The sequence below is a fragment of the Macrotis lagotis genome, chromosome X, assembly GCF_037893015.1.
Source record: "Macrotis lagotis isolate mMagLag1 chromosome X, bilby.v1.9.chrom.fasta, whole genome shotgun sequence".
Classification (NCBI taxonomy): domain Eukaryota; kingdom Metazoa; phylum Chordata; class Mammalia; order Peramelemorphia; family Peramelidae; genus Macrotis; species Macrotis lagotis.
In genome coordinates this window covers 431,854,674-431,876,257 of record NC_133666.1, presented here as the reverse complement: position 1 = coordinate 431,876,257, position 21,584 = coordinate 431,854,674, and positions in this window count along the sequence as shown.

The following is a 21,584-nucleotide window of genomic DNA, read 5'->3' as shown; positions in this document are numbered from 1 at the left end:
AAATATCAGTGAAGGCATAGTTTTAAATGACAATATTTTTTACAAATTACATATCCAATCTCTAATCAAATTGAACGTTGTTATGGAATAGACACTGACTTTGAAGTCTGAGGATAAAGGGAAACAAGTCAACCAAATCTCCTGAGGCATGTTTCCCTCAATTCTAAAATGATAGGATTGAACTCCATGACCTGTGAAATCCCTTCCAGTTTGAATTCTATCATCATAAACACAGCTAGATGAAATATGAATAGAGCACTTGACCAACAATTAATAGGCATGTGACCTTAGCAAGTGAATTAACCTCTCTTAGTTTCCTTACTTGAAAAAATAGAATTAGTAATAACAGCTCCTGTCTAGGATTATTATAAGGATAAAAGGAAATAATATTAGTTAAGTATTTCAGAAAATTTAAAGTTCTATAAAAATGATAGCTATCATTAGCTATTTTTATTCATATAATCTCCAGTAATAGTGATCTATAACCTGGGACAACTAGTCATTGCAATAGTCTTCTTCATTTTGAGTCAAAACCTAACTCCTCAGAAGGTCCATCTATATAATGTCATTGATTCTTTATCAGACCTTTGAAATTATGCATTATAATTCTAATATTATTATTGTGTAGTAGGTTCTCCTATATTTGAAGACAGTTATGTATTTCTTTTCTCTGTTGTGAACATTGTTAGTTCCTTCAGTCAGTTCTTAGATGGCATAATCTCAAGTTGCTTTGACATCCATATGGCCTTTTTTCTAGAATTTCCCCAGTTTGCTAAATCATCTCTCCAAATACAGAGCCCAGAACAAAGCAGAAAACTCCACAATGAAGAGGGGAAGAGGCAATGAAGCAAAATACCCTACAGTGAGACCATTACATCACTTGTTCTGAAGATTGTTTATATCGCAATTCTTGTAACACAAGAAATATTACGTGATTAAAATATTTATTCTCTTCCCGTTCTCAAATTACTCATTGATTGGGGAATGGTTAAACAATTCTTTACAAACTGTGGTACAGGAACACAATGGACTGACTGACCGAATCAGAGTTTCCTTGTTCAAAGGGATTATGGTAGCCATGCAATCTAAATTTCAGGACTTAGAAAAGTAGTTTTGTGAAACAGATAAATAGATGGAAATATAGAAATGTATACAAATTTACATAAATGTATACCTACATACACATAACCACATATTTAACAATTAGAGAAGAAAGGCAAGAGGTACTAAGTGATCTAGGAAAAAAAAAGATTTTAGAATGAAATCTCCTAAAAGTTTATTCACTCTGAAGGGCAATTAGGTTAGCTTGAAGACTGCTGATGACAAGCAACTCAACTTTCTGGCAGGCCCTTCGAAGTTGGTATAATGTAATGGTTAAGTAGTGGGGGTGGGGTGGGGAGTGTTTCCTGACATTAAACCTAAACTTGCTTCTTAGCAATTTTCACCCTCGACCAATTCTGCCCTCTGGGGCCAGAAAGATTTAGGCTGATCCATTTTCCAGGTGACTGCCCTTGAAATACATGAAAACAGCTATCTTTTCCTCTCTTACCACCAGCTGAAATCACTAGCTCTTTCTTGTATAACATCCTTTCCAGTCTTATCTCTCCTGTCCTTTACTTGACTGATTCTTTTTGATAGAACTTTCCACTTATCCCCCTTAAATTTCATTGTGTAGGCTATAGTCTTGTTAGTATAGTACTGCCGTTATTGTACTTTGCTTTGCACTCCATAAATGACATATGTTTTGCCCCGTCTTATCAGGGACACATTTAAATTCTAAGTCACTAAACTAAAATTTCTAACACAATCCTTCCACCTTTTCTCAGTTGATGAGCATCTCCTACTCTTTTTGATTAAAAGTCCCAATCCTCTTTTTTTGCTTCCTCCTTTTCATCTTTTAGTTTCTGGACAATACAATGGAGCAACTTTATGAACATTCTTTAAATATATTTTGACTATCTACAGTAAGCAAAGTCTTCATGACTTACATTAATAAAAAAAATTCAATTAGGAAGACATAGGCATTGATGCCTGAGAAGCAGCAGGTTCAGTGCTGAGAGCAACCTGATTGGCAGTCACAAGAAAGGTTTACTAATTCTGAGCAAGGAAGCCCAGTCACTTACAGAACAAAGAAGCTGAGAATCAAGCAAAAGTGAGAGGCTCTGTAAAGACTCTCTACCAACTAGCTAACAGTAAAAGTGCTAACTGTGGAAACATCATGCAGTGAGTCATGCAGTAGACATAAAAAATAACAATCTGGGCAGTGACATTTTACAATACAATAAACAAACAGGCAACCAAAATACATCTCTTTCCATGAAAAGCCAAAGTAAATCCTATTATACTGACCACTAAGGAAAAGTTCAAATTCTAAGATAATGTAGGAATTGTATTGTGTAAAAAACAAATTGCCTAAAACATGTTGGTCATGGAAGTGGTTTTTGTTATTTTAATTTTCTTTTCCATGGTATTTTTATTGCAGTATTATTTCCTGTCACTATGGTTATTTAATGGCTTTGTATTTAGGGAATTCATTCAAAGTTGTAATATCCATTTTTAAACTGCACAAAAGTGTAAGGAAAAAGCCTTTCTTTGATAGATGCTAATAGCTAGTTTTTACAAGGAAAAAAATGATTTTCAATTTGCTAATTCAGAAAGAAAATTAGATTAAATATCGCACTTATTGCAAAGCATTTATTATGTCATATAATTCTAATTAAGTATTTATAATTTTATTATGATTTCATAGTCAAATTCAGGTCAGATGAAAAATTTTCTGACATTTAAAATGGGAAAACACTGGGCATGAATTATTTTTTTTTTATTTTCCAAGCTACATTCCATTATGGTTCATATTTCAAAGCTGTTCTTGGTAGGTGAGTAATTCATCTAAGTAGGCTTTTCTCAATTCTATAGAAATAATTGGTTTTCATGAAGAGGTCATTGGTGTGACTTTTATTTTTTTTAGGTCTATTTTGAATTCTGGAATTTCCTTTCATTTAATCATGGGAGTTTATTAGAGAAAAGTTAAATTCAATGGGAAATTTGCAGAATAGAGTGAGCACTAATGATTTACAACTCCATGATGAGCTATCACTTTTGTGTTATTAAATGTTTTTACAGGAAGAAAATAATGAAGATAGAGCTAGAGATTTTTGACAGAAAAATATCTCCCAAAACTGCCCAAATTTACATAGTAAAGAAGACTGTTCTTTCCCTATGCTTTGTTCCTAAAAAAATCTAACTTAATAAACATTTATTAAATGACTGCTATGTGCTGGGTTCTGTGCTAAGTGGAAGAGATACAAATAAGAAAACAGAGATTTTATCTTCAAAAAAACTTAAATTTTAATGTGGAATGACAGCACACAAAACAAAACTGAAAGGGGGAAGAGCATCAGGGGCATGTGGAAATGGAAGGGTTGGGAAGTATTTTTCTGTGAAACTGAAATCAAGCAAATCTACAGATGCAAATTGGAATGATCTGGAAATTCCAAATATTGTCATCTATAAAATAAGGCATTGGTGAGATCTATAGGCTGGATTAGGATACATTGTTCCCCATAACCAAGCAGAGCAGCAGATGGAATTACGAAGTGATCTTAACTGCAGAGACAGCCTAGTACCTCTGAGTTCAAATATAAACTCCTTTGTTTGGCATTTAAAGCTCTTAATAACCTTTGCCCTTTTTATTTTTTCAGCCTTTTTAACACCTAACTCGTCTTTACATACTCACTGCTCCAGTCATTTTGACTGACTGACTTTTACTCAAACTTGATGTTTATCTACCATCTCTGTGTCTTTTCAGTGACTACTAAAATCTCTGAAATGCCTTCCATTCTAATCTGTTTCTTGGAATCTGTGGGGTTTTTTTAATATAAAGTTCATTGATGTCTTCTTTTTTTCTTTCAAAACTTTCCTTTTTTAGAGAGATGGATGTGGACTTTCCCATTAACTTCCTTTTTTTTTAATTGATATTTGTTTTTCCAAATATATGTTGAAAGTTTTTTTCAAAATTCACCCATATGCATTTGTATATTGAGTACAAAATTTTCACCCACCCCTCTTCCCTCAGGGGCAAACAGTCAGGTTGCATTGTACATACATATTTTTGATAAATATCTTTACAGATTAGTTATTTTCAGTATGAGGAATTAGGATTAAGGAAAGGGATACATAAGACACCATTTTATAAAGTGTTCATCAGATTCTGAAGGGGTTTTTTGTTTCTTTGTTTTTGTTTTGTTTTGTTTTTCGTCCTCTGGATTGTCCATAGCTGGTCTAATATGGTTGTCTGAGGTTACTGAGAGGAGATGCTTCCATTAATGTTCATCATCTCATGATGCTGTTGTTAATGTTAAGTACATTGTTCTCTTGGTTCTGCCCCCTTTACTCAGCTCACTGATTTCTTCAGGAAGCCTTTTCTGGTTTCCCTTGACTGTCAATACCTTTTCTTCAAAGGTAATGCTAAATTTACTTTGTACTTACTCTTTATTTTCCATTGATATTTTATTTTTTCCAAATATATGTTATGAAAGTTTTTTGACATTCATCCATATGCTTATGGGTGTTTTTAAGTTACAAAATTTCTTTCCATGGTCAAAGGATATGAATGGATAGTTTTCAAAGGAAGAAATTAAAACTATATATAATCTTATGAAAAAAATGCTCCAAATAATTATTGATTAGAGAAATGCAAATTGAAACAACTATGAAGTGTCACCTCACACATATCTGATTGGCCAAGATGAGAAAAAAGGAAAATGATCAATGTTGAAGAGGTTGTGGGAGAATTGGGACATTGATGAATTGCTGATGGAGCTGTTAATGGATCCAACCATTCTGGACAGCAATGTGGAACTATGCCCAAAGAGCAATACAAATGTTCATTCCCTCTGACCTAGCAATTCCAATTATGGGCTTATATACAGAAGAAATCATAAAAATTGGGAAAAGTCCCACATATTCCAAAATATTTATAGAAACTCTTTTTGTAGTGGCAAAGAATTGGAAACTGAGGGGATTCCCATCAATTGGGAAATGGCTAGACAAGTAATGGGACATGAATACTATGGAATATTATTTATAAGAAATCATAAATGGTCGAACTTTAGATAAGCATGGAATGAATCACAGGAATCTGTTGCTGATCAAAGAAAGCTGAACCAAGAGAACAATGTACACATTAGCAACAACATTGTGAGATGATAAACCTTGATGGAAGCAGCTACTCTCAGTAGTTCAGAGAGCTAGGACAATTGTATTAGAACAGCTAGGGACAATGTTATTGCTCTCCAGAGGAAGAAAAACAAAACCCTTCAGAATCTGATGAGAACTTTATAAAAATTATCTCTAATACATCTCTTTTAATTAATCTTAATTCCTCATCCAAAAATGATTAATCTGGAAACATGTTTATCAAAAATATCTATGTACAATGTTAACCAGACTGTTCCTAGCTGAAGGTTGGGAGGTGCAAAGGGAGGGAGGAAATTTTGTAACTTAAAAATATACAAAGGCATCTGGATGAATGTTGAAAAAGCTTTCATAACATGTATTTGGAAAAAATAAAATATCAATAAAAAAAAAACAAAATTTTCTTCCCCCTCCATTCCCAACCTCCCCTCTCCTCAGCAGTGAAGAGTCAGATTAATATTGTACATACACATTTGTGTTGAACATGTTTGTAGGAGAGCAATTGGAACTATGCCACAAGAGCAATAAAGCTGTTCATACTCTTTGACTCAGTAATTCTGATTCTAGGTCTATATCCAGAAGAAATTGTAAAAAATGGGAAAAGTCCTACATGTTCCAAAATATGCACAGCAGCTCTCTTTGTAGTGGCAAAAAATTGTAAATTGAGGGGATGCCCCTCAATTGGGGAATGGATAAACCAGTTATGGTATGTGAATACTATGGGATATTATTGTTCTATAAGAAACCATACATGGTCAGAATCTAGGGAAGTATGGAAGTATCTGATTCTGAGTGAAGGGAATAGAACCAAGAGAACAATGTACACATCAACAACATTATGAGATAAGCAACCTTGAAGGAAGCAAGTCCTCTCCACAATCCAGAGAGCTAGGACAACTGTATTTGACTGGTTATGGACTATATTATCCCCAACCAAAGGAAGAAAAACAAAACAAAACAAAACACACAGAAAATGAAAAAAAACTAACCCTTCCAAATCTGATGAACACTGTATTAAAATTATCTTTTACATATCTCTCTCCCTTAATCCTAATTCCTCATTCCAAAAATTTCTAATTTGTAAATATGTTTAACAAAATATGCATGTAAAATACTAATGTAATTGTTCCCTGCTGAGGGGAGAGGGGTGGGGAGGGAAGGTGGAGGGAAATTTTGTAACTTGGAAATATATATGTACAAATGGATGAAAATAAATAAAAAATAAAAAAACTTGTTTACATAGTAATCATTTTCAGTATGAGGAATTAGGATTAAGGGAAAGAAATACATTAGAGATATTTTTGAAACAGTAAATGTAGTGTTCATCAGATTCTGAAGGGATTTTTGTTTTGTTTTGTTTTTCTTCCTTTGTATGGACATAGTCTACAGGCAATGTAACAGGGTTATCCTAGCTCTCTGAACTGTTGAGAAGAGCTGAGTCCATCAAGGTTGATCATCTCACAATGATATTATTAATGTGTAGATTGTTCTCTTTACTTTGTACTTAATGTATCTATTCCTAAATAAATACATGTGTTCTTACTAATTTGAATATAAGATCCCTGAGGATAGAATCTAAATTGCTTTTCTCTTGGTATCCCTAGCACTTAACTGAGCTCCTGGCATATAAAAAGCTGTTAACTGATTATAAAATGAAACTCAACAAAAATAAAACGATAACATAAGATAATTCAGTATGTGTAAGTCATTACTTGGGTCTTTTTAATTCTATTTTGTCACCATTATGGAAGAAAATTTAAAGATTTTCCCAGTAAAGGATTTGTTTTAGGGTTTGTCTGTTTTGATCATGAAGGGAAACCCTAAAAAGATTCAAGAAAGTAAAAAAGTCTAGGGCACAGGAATTAACCAAGCCAAAGGGGGATAATTAAATTAACTAATTAGACTCAGAACACTTAAAGCCCCAAGATTTCATGACAAACCTTGATTCTAAGAAGTTTCAAGGTATCAGCACTTATATCATCTGACAGAAGGTTTAAGCTGCTGTAGAACTATGACCAGATAAGGTCTAGAAGTAAATTAAAATATTTTTCATTGTGAAAAGAAAAAAATGAGTTATTATTACAATAATTATTACTTGAAATATGATACCTACAAATAACCAGATGTGACATTTCCTTGTAATTCTGTTTCTTATTTTATGTATTTATCTAACATTTAGTTAATAGCTAATATATATTTACCACACACCTAAGTGACACATTGGATAGAATACTGTGTCTGAAATCAGGAATCCTCATTTTTCCTGGGTTCACATGTGACCTCAGTAGTTATGCAACTCTGAGCAAGTCACTTAACCCTGTTTGCATCAGTTTCTACATCTAAATACTGAGCTAGAGGAAGAAATGGTAAATCATTCCCTTATCTTTGCCAAGAAAACCCCAATGATTTTACAGTCAGACAAGACAAAAAGAAATGAACAACAACAAAAAAAATAGTTTGACCAGATGAAGAGGTTTATGACTTTTATTAACTGAATTAATCAGTTTTGTATCTATTTAAGTACTACTAGTCAATTCAATAGACATAGCCTCTTTGCCTACATATTTAGAAATGCCTTATGGTAGTCAATGTTTATTGAAAATTCACTGTGGAAACAAAATTGCATCAACAGTGAAAAAACAGATTGGTGGGTAGTGGAGGAGGGAGGGAACAAAGGTTTATAAAGCATCTTTTATGGCCCAAACAATATACTAAGCACCTTCCAAGTGTTAAATTGTTTGCTTTTCCACAACAATCCTGTGAGGCCGGTATTCCCATTTTATAATTGAGTAAACCAGGTTATATAGAAGTCACTTGCCCAAAGTCACACAGCTAAGCTAATTAATAAATATCTTGGGCTAAATATGAACTACAATCTTTCTGACTTCAAGTTCAGTGCTCTATCAACTGAACCAGTTACCTGTCTCTGGACTCTGATAGAAAAGAAAAAGAAGTTCCTGCCCTTCAGTTAATGGGATGCTATTTGAGAGGACAGGATAAGTACAATGTAAAAAAGTTCACGGAAATATGAATTACTATATAAGTTTCAGATCTATAAAGCAAGGTAATAAAGTGTATTTTCTTAGTTTAAAATTTCATTATTTTTTCATTTCATTTATATATAATTTTGCAATATGTTTTATATATATAGATATATATTTGTATATGTGCATTGTATGCATAACAACACAAACTCTTTTCTGGGATAGCTAGGTGGCACTATAGATAGAGTCTTGGGCCTGAAGTTAGGAAAACTCATCTTCTGACCTCAAATTTCTCAAATCTTCTAACCTCAAATTTCAAATCTGACCTCAGACATTTTCTAGCTGTGAGACTCTGGACAAGTCACTTAACCCTGTTTGCCCCAATTTTCTCATCTATAAAATTATCTGAAGAAGAAAATGGCAAATCCCTCCAGTATCTTTGACAAGAAAACCCCAGAGAAAATCAGACACAACTGAAAAACAACTTAAAAACAAATGCTGACAAATATATTAACATGTGCTAAAGAGTTATTAAATGACAGCTGCATTGAGAAGGTATAAGAGAGTATTCTTCAAATGCTCAGAAAATAGTAAAATAATTCTTGTAATGCTATTAAGTAAATGAATGAGTTCTTAAATTTTAAACAGAAAAATTTACATATATTAATCAACAAAATATGCAAATATTGACTGCATCATTTATGTCACTAATAAACACTTATTATAGCAAAATTCTCCCTTAGAGATCACAATTCACCATATGACAGAGAATCAATAGTATCTTAATGAAAAATTGAAGCTTATGAAATAAAATCATTTTAAAACTTTATTATCTCTGGGATTGATGTAACTAATTGTATGTCTTCAGGCAGTTCTGTGATGGTCCAAATTTATATTCTGTGATATTCCTGAAAATAAAAATATAACAAGGTTATAATATTTGAAATGTATACTATCCAGCTATTAGTTTTACTATATTTTATACACCAATTACAGTGTTAAAGATAATTAGAAAAACTTAAAACATGTGTAATGCATCTAATTTATTTTTAGAAATACATGTTGGTTTTGAAGTGTCAATCAAAGATTAATAATGTCTAGATGATCAATTTGCTTACCAATGTCAATGTGAATAAAATAAAATGCAGTCCCAGTGTCTCATGGGGTTACCTTATGTTTCCTTTCTGATCTACAGCTGATTTTACCTTTAATTTTAGAGAACTAGACAACCAAGACCGAGTATTAGTTTCCCTATAAACATGTTTATTTCTTAATTCTTAAAGTTACAGGTTTGTTTGCTTTTTTTTCCAGTTAAATGATTTAAATACATGTGAATGCTTGTAATTTTATTTATCTGGAATAAAAGTTTGTAGTTATCATGGTATGAAAGCATTGTAAAATCATTTTTTAAATTCCTGTTCATATAAATACTAGCAGCAAATCAATTAATTCTTAAATACTGAATGTGAAACGAATTTTGTGCACATTTTTTTCAAATCTAAAAACCTATCCCTACTTTTCTCAAATTGTGGTATCTTTGGTTTCATTCTTTTCACTCTTTAATCCTGTTTTCTTCCTTTTCTTTCCTCCTTTTTCATACCTTTTCTCCACTAAATTAAAAATTCTTTTTACATATATTGAAACATGCCTCTCTAAGAGAAGAACTGAATTGATTCAGGTAAGATGAACCAAGCATATCATACACATCAGGGACTGGGGCTGAATTTATCATTATAGATTGCTCCTAAATTCAGAAAAAATAATATGATTTGAGAAAAGAGATGGATATAGGATCCGTAAGACCTAAGTTTGAAACCAGTGTTAATCCCTCACTAGCTGTGGTGAGTTTGGGCAAATTACAAACTGCTTTCGTTTTTTATCTATAAAATGAGGATAATAACAAAACGTACTTCCCAGAGTCTTAATGCTAAAATTATATATATATATATATATATATATATATATATGTGTGTGTGTGTGTGTGTGTGTGTGTGTGTGTGTGTAATATATATATATATATATATATATATATATATATATATATATATATATGAACCACTATATAAATGTTAGTTATCATCATTATCATCATTACTTTTTATGTCACTTTTGCAAGCATCAAAAAGACAATGATAGCCAGGTTATTTTTTTAGAGCTTCACTTTTTCAAAAGAATCTACAGAGAAGATACAATCTCAATATTCTACATATTGAACCTCTAGAAAGCCACTAAACACATATAAGAAAACTGAAGGTCAAGAATACTAGCATCATTATGAGATAAGATCGCACATCAATTTCAGAACAAGATTCAAATTCACTTGTATTTAAAGTCATTAGAAACAAAAATAAACTCCTTTATCTAGTTGACCAATACTCTAGCAGTCAATTTAAATCATCAGTGTTACTAAGCTTTTAATGTTTGGTTTGGTTTAAAAAATAATTGCAAAGTTCATTAAATATAACTATCCACTTAGAAAAGAAATCACCGAACATGATTCTAAGTTCCTCCATATGTTCTCTAAACACCTAAATTGATTTCTTTCCTTAAAAAAATGCTATTTGGGGGCAGCTAGGTGGCACCGTGGATAAAGCACCAGCCCTGGAGTCAGGAGTACCTAGGTTCAAATCCGGTCTCAGACACTTAATAATTACCTAGCTGTGTGGCCTTGGGCAAGCCACTTAACCCCATTTGCCTTACAAAAAAAATGCCATCTGGAACTCAGTCTGGCAAAACTTAGGCTTTCACCAAAATACCACATTTCATAATATATATATATATATATATATATATATATATAGAGAGAGAGAGAGAGAGAGAGAGAGAGAGAGAGAGAGAGAGAGAGAGAGAGAGAGTTAAAAAGACTGTATGACATGAATATTAAAGATCATAACATGCAGGGACTGGGGGGAGTGACACATGCATAAAATCCTATCTGCCAACTAAGCTCAGGCTAGTATACCTTCTGAGCTGAGGAATTCTGAGATATTGTAGACCATGCTGATTCAGAAAATGCAGTAGGTTTAGCATCAATATGATGGGACCTTGAGGTGAGGTGGTAAGGGGAGCTCAATGCCTCATGAAAAGTCTTACAAACCAGCCCAGATCAGAAATGGGAATGTTCAGTATAGATCAAACCTTATCTTTCAGACCTCAAAAAATTTAAATAAAAAATTAGAAAAGGAAGTTAAAGGTCTTTCAAATGAATTCTTAACCAAAGGATAGAACCAATTACAAAAGATAAAATGCATCATATGATTTTATGGAACTGAAAAACTTTGGCACACACAAAATTCATGTGTCTAGTCAAGCCAATAATGATTTATTGATTAACATTTATGTAAAAGGCACTGCCTAAGTGATGGGAATTCAAAGAAATGGCCAACAACAAAACAGTACTTGCTTTCAAGAAGTTCACATCATAATAGGGGAGATAACATACAAATGACTATGTACAAATAAGATCCAAATTGCATACAATCTCAGAGGGAAGGCACAGGACAATAAAGAAAAGACTTCTTGCAAAATGTAAGAGTTTAACTGAGACCTGAAGAAAGCCAAGGAAGCTAGAATGAAGAGAGTAAATAGAAAGACTTGGAAGAGAGTCAGTGAAAAGGAATAGACTCAAGAGATGGAATTTCACGTGTGTGTGGAACATCAAGGAGGCCAGTATCACTGGATCATAGAATACACGAAAGAAGATAGGTGAAAAAAATAACTAAAAGCAGAACTGGGTCAGGTAATAAAGATATTTTATCATCAATGTATTTTATATTGTATCCTGGAAGCAAAAAAGCAGTACTTACAGAGGTCTTTTGGAATGTATTAGGATGTCATGGATAGGAATATGACATATTCAAATCCATAATTTATAATGCCACAGTAAAGTATCATATAGACTATGATGAGGAGAGACTTGTGGCAGGGAGAACAGAGACCCACCAGTTTGATATTGTAATAGTCTAGGCAAGAAGAAAAGATGTTATGTGAAATTCAAAAAATTCTATATGAAGCCATGGTTAGCACTGGGAGGGGAGAGGGCGCAAAGAGAAAGATGCATTCTATTCCTTAAGGAGCTTATACTAGAAACAAGCTTACTTATCAATTTTTTGAGTTATCACAGGAAAATAACTAGTTAATATAGACAGCAATATTCCCGCTATTCAACAGTAGTTCTTTCCTCCTTGACCTTAGCTGATCAGCTTCCAGGATACAATAAAAAATACTCTGATGATAAAATAGCTTGATTACCTGGCCCAATTCTGCTTTTCTAGTTATTTTTTTCACCTATCTGCTTTCGTGTATTCTGCAAAACAGTGATACTGGCCTCATTGATGTTCCACACACATGAAATTACATCTCTTGAGTCTATGCATTTTCATTGACTCTTTTCCAAGTCTTCCTACTTTCTCTCTTCATTCTAACTTCCCTGGCTTTCTTTAAGTCTCAGTTAAACTCTTACATTTTGCAAGGTGTCTTTCCTTTATTTTCCTGTGCCGTCCCTTCCACAGGACCAGTGCATCTTTGTTGGCTGTTCCAGAGCAGTGGTTAAACCAGATATTATATCTCTCCAGGACAATCTAATTGATCATAAATCAATAAGGAGTGTGATCCAGTGGTTGCTGGTTTGTCATCTTTACATATCTTTCCTCAGAAGCCATGTAGTTTAAGCTCTACATGAACAAGACAACCCCTACAATATCTCTGATGTACTATAATCTAGCCTTCACTTGAAGATCTCTAGTGATTCTGTAGTTGCCCATTGCATTTTGGTTTCTTCTAGTTGTTAGGAAGTTTTATTTCCCACTAGCCCTTTTATGTCTATCCAAAATTAACATCTTTACAATGTCTATTCATTTATAGAAGAAAAAAGGCCAAGCTGTTATTTTATATAATACTTAAAAATAATTATCATATCTTTCTGTTTTATTTTTCCATACTCAATATCTCTTTTAATTTATCCTCACATAAAATAATTTCAAAGTCCTTCACTATCTTGAATTCACATGTGCCCTATGTGCTAGAGAAATGTCAGAGACATTCCAACAAGAATAAGTTTATAGCAGAAATTCCCTGCTTACCCACAGCCGTTTAATTTTGTATAGGGATATGTATACATGCACACGCACACGCACACACACACACGCACACACACACATACACACACACACATATATATATATATATATATATACTATGTATAAAATATTTAAAGATACTTTCAGAATTATTTTTAAAGAAACAGAGGAAGAATAGAACACATCTTTAGTTTAACTGAATTTGTAATTTATCCAAGGATATCCATAGAATAAGCAGCAGATGTGAAACTGGACCTCAAATTTGCCATCAAAATCTGGTATGTTTATCTCTATACTGAATACAAATAACTCAAAGGTTTTGTTTGTATGTGGGACATATGTATTCTGGATATGGGAGGGCAAAAGAGTCAATTCTGATTTTTGTTACTGGGTTTTGAAGGACTAATTAGAATGACTAGGAAAAATATCTTTCTCTGTTGGAAAAAGAAGTCTATGACAAAGTGCTTTTTAGAGCTTTTCTTAGAAAATTCAGATTTTAATATGAGAGGAGTTGAGCTTTTAGAAATATTGAGACAGCGTAGAGGAGGTGTTTCAAATATATGGAAAGTCCCAATTTATTTTTGTGCCTCTGAACTTTCTCCTCCTCCCTAAGAAGGAGCCTATCCTAGTCAGCAAAGACCTTTCCTGCCTCACCCAACAAGCTGACATAGTTGTCCTTATTCTAGCTTATTCTAGCTCATCCATCATATGTTAACCAATGAAATCAATCTTTATTTGAAATAGCCATTCTTGAATCTCTAGGTATGAACCCCTTTAAATGTAGGACCCTGAAATAAGAATCTCAGATCTCAAATCATGACGAATATCTGAACTGCACTTCATTAGAAGGGAATGTGGAACCTTGGTTTAGTAAAAAAAATTAAAAAATGAGGCATAGCTATATGATTGACTGCATGAGGGAGTTAAATGATATGGGATCTGAGTTTGACATTGGCATTTACAAGCTCAGTGATATTGGATAAACTATTCTGAGTTAGAATTTCTTCATCTGACGAATTATAGGTTTGATTACAGTCTTAGGTAACCTTAGGTTAACCTTAGGTAAGCTTTCTGTAAGTATCATAGAAAAAAAACCTGTGATGAAAAAAAACTATAATGATTAAGAGACTGGTTGGGATTAGAATTCTGATATAAATATGTACAAACTTAAGAAACCTATTGTACTGATTTCTGCCTCATTTATTTCAAAAGTAAAGATTAGAGGGGCAATTGGTTGGTCTGATAGATAATCACCTTAAGCTCAAATTTGACCTCTGACACTTGACACTTATTAGTTGTGTCACTTAACCCTGACTTCCAGAAATCAATCTAAACTTGGGTATACCAAAGAGAAATACTTCTACCATATGTATTTTATTTGCATTTTTATCAATTTTTTCCTTTTCTATAATTCTTTTTTTTCCCTTTAAAACAAAGGGATTGGTATTCCTTTGAGAACAAAACTCTGATTAAATCAGAGGCTCTGCAGTATTTCAAGTTGTCCCATATATTTAATTTGTTGGTAGTTTATGTTTCCTGCATTTCATTAAAAGAAAAAAATCATCTTGGAGGTAACTTATTATGTAGCTTTGCTATGGTAAATAGTTGGACTTACCTTTTAATGCATTATCTACTCTTCCTGTTTTTGTTTCCAAAGAAAAGTAATATTTTCTCTCTTAGTTATGAAGTGCAAATAAATTACATTTGTTGCCCATAGTTCCATTTGCTTTATATAGATATATTCCATTTTGGAGATCTATTAAACTGTGATAGAATATTTTAGTGGTAAGATCTATGAAGAGAGTCCAAAAGAACTGTGATTAAAAAAAAAGAAAAAAATGAAAAAACAGCAATAGAGAACAGTACCTTGATAATGGCCTAGGAACATTCATTAAAAAGTTAGGAGAGGCACACATCTTTTTTTGCAAAATGACTGATGATGGTTCTGGCTACAGCCACCAACTCCTTTCCACCCCCTCCATCCATTGAAACCTAAAGTTAATTTCCAACAACTGAATTCAACTTCCCCAAAGGGAGGCAGAAAAGCAGATGAAAAATTATCAGTACCTTTTTCATTACTACAAAAAGCCCCCAGAGTAGTGTTGACTAAATAAAAAGATCTTACCATTTGATCACCAGAAAGAGGAGCAAATAGACAACAAAGATGCACACCAAGCCAACTAAGAGGTATTGATGGAGATTTGTTGGAGATGATTAGGAATTCTGAGGGAGCATTGCTTTGATGGACACCTGAGAAAAAATATCTTTGGTGGAATAGAATGAAGGCAAAGGAACTTTCTGTGAAAAAATAGAAATGTCTCAAATAGGTTGGACACATTCTGTTTCCCTGATACACATGACAAGTACAAAAAAGCTGATTTTTGATAATATATCAAATCTGTTGATAGTTTGTGACTCTGACTGAATTGATGTTATTGTGGGTAGGTTCATAAATGTTCAAATAACTTGCTTCCACATGGAGTGGAATCAAAAGTTTGAGGTCCTCAAAGTTTTATGAACACTTTTTGTTAGGAGGGAAACTGTCACAAATGGTATACAGTGGATAGACGATGATGACTAGTGAGAATAGGAAATTTTGTTTGAGGAGAACACAATTTAAAAAAAATGTGGTGACCACATAAAGAAGAACTTAAGGTTTTAGTCATATGAATAGAAAATTGAAGCAGCCTGTTCTAACTGATATGTGATGATATTTAGCTCTTCTTTTTATAAGATGTAGTCAAACTATCCTAGTTGACCTCTTAGAATTCTCTTTCTAAGATCTTAAGAAGAGTTCTAAAAGTTGTTATGGCTTGGAAAAAAATTGAAACTTTTCAAGTATCAATCATCTTTATCTTGTAAAACTATATCCACTAAATTCTCTTTTAAAAATTAATTTTCCTTGAATTAGGTCATAAAATGGTGAATGGAATTGTCCATTATCCTGTTTTTCATTTTACCAGGCAAATAGAATCACTAATTCTTTAGGCTCAAGGGTACAACAGAGAAGAAAAAGTTCATTCTAGAAATGAAGAATATGCATCCAAGATAATTTCAGTGTTTCTATGATTAGATAGATACCTGAAGGAATGGGATTGGAATCATAACTTTGCTAGTCCTATCTAACTTGCTCTTTCCACTTTAAAATCTATATCTAAGAAATAATTTGGAAAATATACCAAGAATATGTGTGAACTTTTATTTGTATCTTTTATGTCTTTGACTGAGCTTGTTAATTGGTCAATTGTTTTATCTGCACTCAATAACCCAAGTATTGCAATTTTCAAATAGTACCTGCTTCATTTTCTCTGCTACATTTATCATAAAACATCAACTGGATATGTCTTAATGAACTGAAAACAAATATTGAATAAAAAAGTTAAGATTACAGTTAATTTTTCCAGGTAACACATTTAGTTTTGTGTCATGTAGCCCTGTGTTGAGTGCCTTAATTAGGTAAATGTTTTCAAACTTAAAAACAACCTTTGTCTGTAGAATTTGCACTTAATATTGCATCTTTGAGTTTAATTAGAAATGGTTATTGAGACAAATAGTGAATATTACTATTTCATCTGAATTCTTTAAATGCAGAAAAATTACTTTGTCCTCCCTGGGAGCTTATAAAACTTTGTTGCTAGGAGCATATAGAACCATAGTCATCTATTCTAGAGGCTTCATTTTAAAGATAAGGAAAAGAACAGTGAGAGCCAATGGCATAAAACATTCAGGATCAAAGCCAAATGTCTTGCCTCTTAATTCATTTTTCCTCATACTTAAACTACTCATACTTTATCTTGTATTATAGTTATTTATGTATAATAACCTCCATTCTCTTTCCATTAATTACTTGAGAATACTTCTTTGCATGTCCTACAGTAGGGAGCAGGGTATTCTATGAAAATTTTGCAAACAGTATTTTTAAAGTATGAGTTGATCCAGTTATTAAGAGCTCTAATTTCACATGTTATCTCATTCAAGTACTACTTAGAACTAGATACTACAGTGAAATAAGAAAATTGATGTGAAGACAGAAGACCTGCATTTGAATTTAAGCCTTGGCATTTACTGAGTGATTTAAAAAAGTCACTTAGTCTATTGGACTAATTTTCCTCAAACAAAAGTGACAAAAAAGATGAGATTAGATAAAATGATGACCTTTTAAGTTCCTTTAGCTCCAGATTTCTTTTAATGGCACAGAAGTGCGAATGTAGGTCTTTGAAAACTATGTCCACACAGTATAAGTTCCCCTAGGTGATAACAAGATGGAAAAGCTTGAGTTTCCCCTGAGACTGATTCCTGAAGATCAGCTTGGCTAGACTCACAAAATCTGATCATTTGAAGGTGGGTCATCCTGATAATGAATTTAGGAAACCATAAAATCTTAGTGGAAAGTATCTACTCCTGTAAGGAGAAAGTAGAAATCTGTAATCATGGAGGTACTATATAGTATACTTCAATTTTTACAGTTCTTAAGAACTTACTCTCAAAACATATGGTGAATGGCATAAAATGTATTATTCTAATTTTTATAAGAAAGAAAATGGAGGTAGAAAAAAATTTTTGGACTTACTCAAGTCATATTTATGGAAAGACAAACTTCCTCAATGGATAAATAGTTGAAATGTGAAGTTGAATCATGGTCTGAATAGATACAGAAGAGTTAAGTGGGATAGTTCATATACTTGTACAGCTTATTTCTTCTCTTTTTTATAAAAGGAAAGAACAAAAATCAGAAAATGTTGCATCTTGAAGAAATAATAAAATTAAAATAATATAAATAAATAAAAATAAAAATAATAAAATAAAATAAAATAATAAAAACTAATCCAACTCTCTCATTTTACAAATTAATAATCATCCCAGGGAAGTTAAATATTGCTTAAATTCTTACATCCATCATCTGAAGGTTAGATCCTTTATGATGCTAAACATTCCAATTTAGAAATCTTCCCAGATGGGTTCTTTGAATGTTCAAGATCACTTAACTCTGTGGTGTCTAAAACTAAATACTAAATAAACTCAAATTGATAAGAATGCTACCTACTCTTTCATGTGCTAGAAGAACAAAAAAAGTATAAGGAGCAAGTCTTTTAAAAAAGTATTATAATTTTAGAAAGAGAGAGGACCATTGCATCCTTTTTGCTTGGTGTTAGACAGAATACCTTATAGAGAAACTTCTTCATTTTAGAGATCTGAAAATTGAGGCCCAAGTGAGTCAGCCAAGATCACACATGTAATCAGAACCCAGCTAATATGACTCTAATTTCAGTGCTGTTTTCCTCTGTTCAAAAGCCATTTAGTTTTAAGATCAATTACTTTTCTAAGTAAGGCCCTTTTTCAGCTAATGGTTTTAATGCTAACAATTCTTGGTTAAATATACTTCTTTGGTGTGAAATATGAGCCATGTTTGTTCAAACCAAGCTTGTATAATAAAACCCTTCTTGGATTTTAAGTTAGGAAAAAAAGCTTGTTTAAGAAGGGGGAAAAAAGGAAAGGAATAGTATAAATTAAAACACATTTAATGGATTAATGGAATAATTTCCCCACTGAGAACATAGCTGGTATTTGGTCTTTATCAGCAACATAACCAAGATGAACAATACTAATTTTTTACATGTCTTTCTTTTACAGGGAATATGGATAATAGGCATAATATTGACACTAATTCCATAGTCATTATAGCCATGTATATCATTGTTTTGACTAAAAATTAATTGTATTGAGTAAAAATTAATTTAGTCTGTATATTACAATGATTTTAGTGTCCTAAATTAGTGAATTTGTAAGTATGTCAATGTTAAATACTATATATTGAAGTGTTATTTTCAGAAGCAATGATCAGTAATTACAAAATATGTAAGCCAAAGTGCTTGTAATAATATGTGAAGTATTGCTTTATTCAGTTTCAGACATCTATTAAATAATGTATAGCTTTGATTTTGGCAACTGATTTTTACATTACTAAATTAGATTGTGTATGCAGTAAGGCATGATGAATTAAAATGGCATGTAATTCTCTGCGGATGGGAAATAATTTTGAGAAATGGTATTACACGAAGGATAAAACACCTTACATCACTAAAGCCAGCAGTTTACTGATGTAAAACAGGTCATACCAACAACCATAATGTTTTGGTTAACTCTTTTAGTGAATATATGAAATTGAGGAGAGATTGCTTTACATAACCAAAGTTGAATTTGTTGAGGTTGTTTTGTTTAATAATTAGCCTAAATAAAGATATAACTGGAATTATGATTTCATTGTCATAGGGATCTCCCAGACAAAGAAATTCCTACTCCTTATGATGCAGCACCTTCAAGATCTGTGTAGAAGTTAAAAAGATGTGCAACCTTCTCAGGATCACACAGATAGCAGGGATGTGACAAAGATTCTACAGTAATTTTAATTAATGATTCAAGTTTTTGAATTGAAAAACATTTCTTTTTGTTTCCTTGAGTATTAACTGTCTAACAAAATAGCCCATTCCAAATGATTAAACAACATTTGGAATTATGAATGAATTTTTTAGCTCAGTCAATCCCATGTTCTCTTTTAATGAATAAGTGACATCAAAGTCCATCCCCTACAATCTCATCAAGTGGATCTGGGGACCCATTAAATCAATCAAGGATTTCCATGATTATGTATGCTATGCTTTTTTTAATGGAAAATTATAAAATCCTAATTAAAGACCACTCTCAGAGAATAACAGAAATGTAAAACAATTTGCCAGTAACATTTGTGACTGCTTGAACAAGCAAATGATCACACAATTTACTTACCAGATGCAGATGTTATGCTGGAAATACTATTTCCTTTGGAAATATCCATGGTTAGAGGAATTTGCCTTAAGTCCAGAGCCTGGCTGCATTCTTAAATGAAAACATTTGTGGTTCATCATGCTTCTTTCACAGAGTTGAGTGGGCCAAGTCTTAGGATTGACACCAGAAGAGAAAAGTAGTGATTCATATCTGGAGTGAGGCACAAAAACTCTCTGATCTTCTATTTTCTCACCTGTCAAGCAAGGACTTAGGATTATATGATCTTTAAGGTCTGCTGAAAAAGTAACTTTTGTTAGGGAAAAAAGTTTATTGCCTTTGAGATAAGAATTATTTCTTTTTTAAGGGGAAATAAAGCTATCTTCTACTATGACAAGAGGTTTCATGGAAAATTCACATTATAAAATGCTAACTTTATGTGGTTTTACTTTAGAGGTTGGGAGGTAATGAAATATTTTGACCTTGTATTGCAATAAGTCAGCATTATCTCAAAATTATCCAAAGTTAAACATATAATTTTTGATTTCTGATTTTAAAATACTAGTGAATGTAGAAAGAAAAAAATTCAAAGAAAATCAAAGCTAACAACATTATAGGGAAATGAAAAGGAATACAAATGCTTTTGATTCTATGTCTGTGATAAACTTACTTGGATAGGAAGTTCTCTAAGAGTAATTGAACCCTCCACAGTTAACAATGACCCCTGAAGGACTCTACTTCAAAAAGCAGCACTTATTTCTTGTTACTCCATTTTGTGCTTCATCATTTAAGATACCTGAGAAGTAAATTGCTTTGAAGGGATTTCTTCTTTAATATAAAAATAAAGTCAATAAAACATTGTTGACCAGGAGATGTTGAAATAGAATAGTTAAAATTATATTTCAGCCATGCAATATATTTTTTGGGCTAATTTGTCTCGAAAATTAACCACAATTTATGACTTTATGCCTAAGTTCTAAATTACTAATTTTTAAAATAACTTTTAGAACCCAGCATATTGGAAAATATTTATTTTTTTGCATTGGGAATGGACTGTCAGCACAAATCCTCTAACTCAGACTTTTGGTCCAAAACATTGTTATCATCCATCTACACAACCATTTATGATCACAAATTTCAAGGACCTATGATCTACTCCATGCAGGAATTCCTTCCATTGATGTGGTTCACTAGTCTTCGACAGCTCTCTAAGGTAGTCTGCCATGGTTGACTGAACATTTCATCACTTTGCAGCTACTTGATGGAAAGCCTCTCTGAATCTGACTGACTTTCCCCACAAAAGGCTTTACTATATTTAGGCTTGTGAATTTCAATTCAAGGGATATTTATTTAGCAAGCATTTATTTAGTATTTGTCATGAGCCAATTATTTTCCTAAATGTTTGGGGATACCAGGAAAAGAAAAGAATAATATTGACCTTCTATTTGAGTATAATTTTGATGAGAGAGAATATTTATAAATAGCTAGGTATATGTAAGCTATATAAGAGTTAGTTGGAAAGTAATTTGATAAGAGAAGCTACTAAAGGAACTGAGGAAGATACACT